Source organism: Mustela nigripes, chromosome 16, assembly GCF_022355385.1.
Source record: "Mustela nigripes isolate SB6536 chromosome 16, MUSNIG.SB6536, whole genome shotgun sequence".
Classification (NCBI taxonomy): Eukaryota; Metazoa; Chordata; class Mammalia; order Carnivora; family Mustelidae; genus Mustela; species Mustela nigripes.
In genome coordinates, this window is record NC_081572.1 from 17,764,711 (window position 1) to 17,771,180 (window position 6,470).

Sequence of the window (6,470 nt, forward strand, 5' to 3'; positions counted from 1 at the left end):
TACCAGCTCCATGGGGAGTCTGCTTCTCCCTCTGACCTTCTCCTCGCTCATGCTCTCTCTCACTGTCTCTCTCTTAAATAAATAAATAAAATCTTTAAAAAAAAAAAAAAAAAGATGAACAAAAAGTAGACGGGCCCACTGCTGATCAATGGAGGTGTGAGACTAATAGGATGGCAGGAAGGCAGAGCCAAAGTCCTGGCTGCTGTCTGCTCCTTTAGGGAAAATGTCCTTCAAATTAGAAAAAATAGAATAAACATCGGAAGAAGAACATTGAAGGTGAGGTAAAAAGAGAGCATCTTGAAGCTTTAGGTGTGTTCAAGTCTTCATGCCCAGATGAATTATTTCCTGGGTTGGCATGGTGGGGGAGACCTGGCAGAGGTAAGCTGAGAGAGCCATTGTGGTCATCTTTAGTAAACTGGGGAATGGCTGTGGTGCTAGCAAGTGAATCAGGCAGCTTTTCTACTTTTCAAAGATGGAGATATGGCACTATGTTTCCAGAAACTACCGACTAGTGGGGCTCCGGGGTGGCTCAGTTGTTAAGCATCTGCCTTAAGCTCAGGTCATGATCCCAGAGCCCCTAAATCGGGCTCCCTGCTTAGCCAGAGGCCTGCTTTTCCCTCTCCCACTCCCCTTACTCATGTTCCCTCTCTTGCTGTGTCTCTCTCTGTCAAATAAATAAAATCTTAAAAAAAAAGAAAGAAAAAGAAAAGAAAGAAACTACCAAGTAGTATGTGTAATGTATATCCATGGTAAAAATGATGGAAGGAATTTTAAAACAAATGATTGTTGCAGTCTTAGGAAGCTCATATGAGTTTTATAAAAATGATTTTCCTCGGGGTGCCTGGGTGGCTCAGTGGGTTAAGCCTCTGCCTTCGGCTCAGGTCATGATCTCAGGGTCCTGGGATGGAGCTCCGCATCAGGCTCTCTGCCCAGCGGGGAGCCTGCTTCCTGCCTGCCTCTCTGCCTACTTGTGATCTCTCTCTCTGTCAAATGAACAAATAAAATATTTTTTTTAAATAAATAAAAATTATTTTCTCAATATGATTACTAGATTGAGATATAGGTCAAGGGTATGCTGTGGATATTATACATATTGATTTGAGCAAGGCATTTAAAGTTTTTAATTCTTTTTATAAACCAGGTTTTTCTTTTTAAAAATATTTTAAAGAGGTAGTTTTCATTTTACAAGCAATTTGTGAATACTTTTCATGCAGTTCTAATAAATAGAAAGTCTTCTTGGTCCTTATTCCAGTTCACTTTTCCTAAGGTAATCACTGTAACTCACGATGTCCCTGTGAAAAGAATATGGGTTGGGTCATAATAAAGTTAGGAGAGGTCACAGCTGATAGAACTGTGAGACCCAAAGAGTGTTGATTAATGGATCACCACCAGAGGTGACATGCCCCAGTCATCCATGCTTGGTTCCATTCTTTTCAACCTTTTTATCAGTGGCTTAGGTGAAGATAGGGGAGTTTATAAAATTCACACATGACGGGGTGCTTGGGTGGCTCAGTGGGTTAAAGCCTCTGCCTTCGGCTCAGGTCATGGTCCCAGGGTCCTGGGATTGAGCTCCACATTGGGCTCTCTGCTTATGGGGATCTTGCATCCCCCCCTCTTCTCTCTCTCTGCCTACTTGTGATCTCTGTCAAATAAGTAAATAAAATCTTAAAAAAAAAAAAAATTCACACATGACATAAGCTAACACACTGGATAAAAAACTCTAAATTCAAAGTGATCTCAACTTGAATTCCAGGCTAAGTAAATAAATAAATTCATTCATTAAATATTTGTAATCAGGGCAGCTGGATGGCTCAGTGGGTTAAAGCCTCTGTCTTCGGCTCAGGTCTTGATCCCAGGGTCCTGGGATGGGGCCCCACATTGGGCGCTGTGCTCAGCGGGGAGCCTCCTTCCTCCTCTCTTTCTCTCTCTCTGCTTGCCTGCCTCTCTGCCTGCTTGTGATCTCTCTCTGTCAAATAAATAAATAAAATCTTTAAAAATAAATAAATAAATATTTGCAGTCACTTACATTTGTAATCCCTCTATCCAAGGAATCACGATACTGAGAGCCAAGGCACTATCTCTGCCTTCTAGGAACGTACTGCTCACCAGGGGAGATGAAGTACAAAAAAAATTTAAGTATAAAGCAGGGAAGGACAAGTACCATTTAGATTATTTTATCTTACTTTATTATTATTTTTTAAGATTTTATTTTTTTTTAAAGATTTTATTTATTTATTTGACACAGAGAGATCACAAGTAGGCAGAAAGACAGGCAGAGAGAGAGGGGGGAAGCAGGCTCCCTGCTGAGCAGAGAGCCTGATGTGGGGCTCCATCCTAGGACCCTCAGATCATGACCTGAGCCGAAGGCAGAGACTTAACCCACTGAGCCACCCAGGCACCCCAAGATTTTATTTTTAAGTAATTTCCACACCCAATGTGGGACTCAAAATCCTAAGGCAAGAGTTGTGTACTCCACCAACTGAGCCAGCCAGGTGTCCCATTCAGATCATTTTGACTTAGTACTGTAGTAATAGCTAGTAAGGGGGGAATCATTCTTGGCTGATGTGACCGAGAAAGTATCTTGAGGAAGTGACATTCCTAGTGGAGCTGAAGACTGAGTAGACATCTATAGGGAGAGGAAGTAGAATGAGTGATTAGTGGTTGCCTTCGTTTTGGGGCATGGAATTGGGGAGTGATGGCCAAAGGGTACAGGATTTCTTTTTAGGGTGACCGTCTGACATTGTGGTGGATGGCTGCACAGTTCGGAATATACTAAAAACCACTGAATCGTGCCTTGAAAATGGGTGAATTGTGTGTCATGTGAATTCTGTTTTACTAAAGCTGGTAAAAAAAAAAGATACCCTGTAAAGGAAAAGGACTGCTTGGGCCCTGTGTGAACGTTTTCACCTCAGTACCAAGTGCTGAGTTCATCCCACTCCGGTTCCTGCCCTTCGGTAATGTCGCTTGTGCAGGGCTTTGCTCTTATGTAGTTAACTTATTAATGCCTTTGTATTTCCTTCTCACGAATTACTGTTGTAGCTTGTGGGTGTGTGTCTTTTTGTGTGTATGAGCTACCAAATGTGAACGATTGCATTGTTTATATAAATAGTGTAAGGGGTTGTCTTATGTTCCTCATTCTGCTTCTCACGTTTGCCACCCAGCCTTGGCAAGTGATGAGGTTTAGGGTCCATCTCTGGTGCCGCATGTCTGTCTGGTCTGTCATCTGACTGCTGCTCGGTCATCCCTGGTGTGTAGTACTCTCTCAGCGATGGGCACAGGGTGACCTGCCGCCACTGTCGCCTTCCCTCAAAACAAATAACACTGCAGTGGATGGGTATTTGCAGATATGTCCTTCCTGCACCACATGAAAATGTCTTTGAGTTATATTCCCAAAAGCAGAGTTGTTGATCACAGGATGGTGTCCATGTTTAATGTGTTTATAGTTAATTAAGCGTTTTTTACTAAGTGCGGTCAGATGGCGCCTCAGCTTACCAGCACCAGTCCGTACTCCTCCCGGCAGAATGGGAGTTCCTATAGCCTCCCAGTCCACACAGGGTGCACGGATGTTCTTAAAAAACTTTTTTTTTTTTTTTTTTTTTTTTTTTAAGATTTTGTTTATTTGAGGGAGAGCAAAAGCAAGAGAGATCACAGAGGGAGAGGGAGAAGCAGACTCGCCACTGAGTAGAGAGCTCAACGTGGGGCTCGATTCCAGGACCCTGAGATCATGACCTGAGCCAAAGGCAGAGCCCAACTGACTAAGCCACATAGGTGCCCCTATAAACATTTTTTTATTGAAGTATATACAAATAAATAGTTGCACAGGATTTTGATAATGGAGACAGGAGAGAAGGAGGGACATTCTCGAAAGGCATGCAGTGACCAGGGGCCCAGAGGTAGTGTGTTAAGAGGAAAAGATTTCTCCTCCCAATTGCCAAAGCAGTTGGTCTCTGGGAGACAGCTCAAGAGGAGGGACCAGACCCTGGAAGGCCTTGGCTGGAGAATGTGGAGGAAGGGGTGACATGATCAAAGCAAGATGCTGGGACCCCTCCTTTACTGAAGAAAGGGTCAGGAGGCCAGGAGCTCATCACCGTGGAAGGCTGCACAGGTTTGGAGTTGGAGGGGAGAAATTGGGGTGGGCGGGATAATTAGCAGAACACTGGTTATTAACAGACAAATGAGAGAAAGATGCTTACATGGTTTTATTTTAGACTGGTCATGTGTGACTTACTGACAGGACACTCAGCTAGAAGTAGTTACAGGTAGTTGGAAATTAATTGCATAAAATCCTACAATTAATTGCAAAATGCATTCAGCATTTTGGGGCAGGAAGAAACTGGCTTGATAGCTGTTTCGGGCCCCCACCAGTGGGATATGGCTAAGCCAGGAACTACTGTACTGTCAGGCCATGTTAATTGAAGAAGAGCGTAAGGACGGGAGGAGGTGGTGGTGGTCAACACACCACTGGAGGGTTTTCTGTTCTTTTTAAGAAAGCAGTTGACATGCTGGGATTTGTGTGAAGGAAAACGGGCTCCCACCAGTACCTCCACCCACCTCCCTACATCTGTGCCGTCTGTCTTCCCTCCTGTTCATAGGGATGGTCTGTTTATGTTCTTATCTACCAGAAATTAGGTCCCATCCCTCCTCACCTGCACCAGACACTCACCTCGGCATTTCCCCCCACCCCTGTGTCAGTTTTCCCTCTGCTCGACCATCCCCGTCCGCATACAGGCATCTCAGTATTTCTCTGAACTCATCCCAAATCCCCCTTCCCCTCGCCCTGCTTCCTACTGCAGCACTCTCAAAACAGTTTTTGATACTTACTGTCTCCACATCCTCTCAAACCCATTTTTGTCCTCTGCCTCTCCTGTTCCACAGCACCTGCTCTTGTTAGCGTCACCAGTAACCTTGACCCCAGGCCCTGTCCTCATCATACTTGACCAGTCCGCGGTGTCTGACCTGGCTCATCACTCCCTCCTTAAAATCCCCTCTTCCATCAGCTTCCATGGAACCCCCTGGTTTTCCTTCTCCCTGGCCCGTTCCTTCATCGTCTTTGCTTCTGCGGCCTCATCTCCCTGACCTCTGAGTGTCAGCAGACCCCAAGGATTCCGTTCCCCATCCCTCTCCTCTCAGAACACTCGCTCCCGGTGAACTCATCCATCAGATGTGTTCTGTTCGCTAAGGACTCTCGTGTTTCTTTGCTCTTCTCCTCATCCTGGCTTCCTTGCTAATCCTCTTGGCCCAGGTCCTTCGCATTTGTTGTTCCAGTCAACTAGAATGTTCTTCCTCAGCCACTTGTAGAGCTTTCTCTCTTTCTTCAGAGTTTTACTCAAATGTCATCACCTTCCCCCCCCCCCCATTGTTGTATTATCAATACCAGAGCAGTACCTGGGACATAGTATGTGCCCAGTAAGTATTTGTTGAGGGACCCCTGGGTGTCACAGTCCGTTAAGCTCTGACTCTTGGTTTTGGCTCACGTCATGATCTCACAGTTGTGAGATCGAGCCCCGTATCAGCCTCCACATGAAATCTGCTTCAGACTCTCCCTCACCTTCTCTCTCTGCTCCTCCCCCTGCTTGCTCACTCTTGATTGCTCTCTAAAAATAAATAAGTCTCTTTTTTTTTTTAAGGTATTTGTTGAGAGATGCCTTGGTGGCTCAGTCATTAAGCCTCTGCCTTCGGCTCAGGTCATGATCCTGGGGTCCTGGGATCGAGCCCCACATCGGGCTCTGTGCTCAGCAAGAAGCCTGCTTTCCCTCTCCCACTCCCCCTGCCCATTCTCCCCCTCTCACTGTCTCTTTCTCTCTGTCAAATAAATAAACAAAATCTTTAAAAAAAATAAATGTGTTGAATAAATGAAAGAAACAGGATGTTTTAGAACATGAAAGGTGGTGTAGTAGCCACTTTTAATTATTCAAAGGACTCTTTGGCAGAAGAGGGCATAGCTTCCTTCGGTGTTGCTTATGACCACGGTTCACTTATAAGGAGGTGCTTTAAAGTCCTTTACGAAGACCTGCTTTCCAGCTGTGCTTTCCTGTGGGGAAATGCGCCATCTTGTGAGTGAGTGCCATGTTACTGCAAGTATTTAAGAGGGTCAGGAATATGTAGAAAAAATTCATTCAGGATGCCTAGGTGGCTCAGTTGGTTGAGTGTCTGCGTTTAGCTTAGGTCGTGATCTCAGGGTCCTATGATGAAGGCCTGCTTTGGACTCCCTGCTCAGTGGTGAGCCAGCTTCTCCCTCTGCCTACAGCTCCCTCTGCTCGTGCTATGTCTTTCACTATCTCTCTCCCTCTCTATCTGTCAAAGGACTAAATAGAATCTTAAAAAAAGGGCGCCTGGGTGGCTCAGTGTGTTAAGCCGCTGCCTTCGGCGCGGGTCATGATCTCAGGGTCCTGGGATCGAGTCCCACATCGGGCTCTCTGCTCAGCAGGGAGCCTGCTTCCCTTCCTCTCTCTCTGCCTGCCTCTCTGCGT

At 45.5% G+C, this 6,470-nt stretch overlaps 1 protein-coding gene across 1 annotated transcript in view; it reads left to right on the plus strand.

Annotated features, from left to right (window-relative positions):
* Positions 1 to 6,470, plus strand: part of EFTUD2 (elongation factor Tu GTP binding domain containing 2) — a 41,037-nt gene that overhangs the window by 4,551 nt on the left and 30,016 nt on the right. The gene's annotated exons all lie outside the window — the stretch shown is intronic.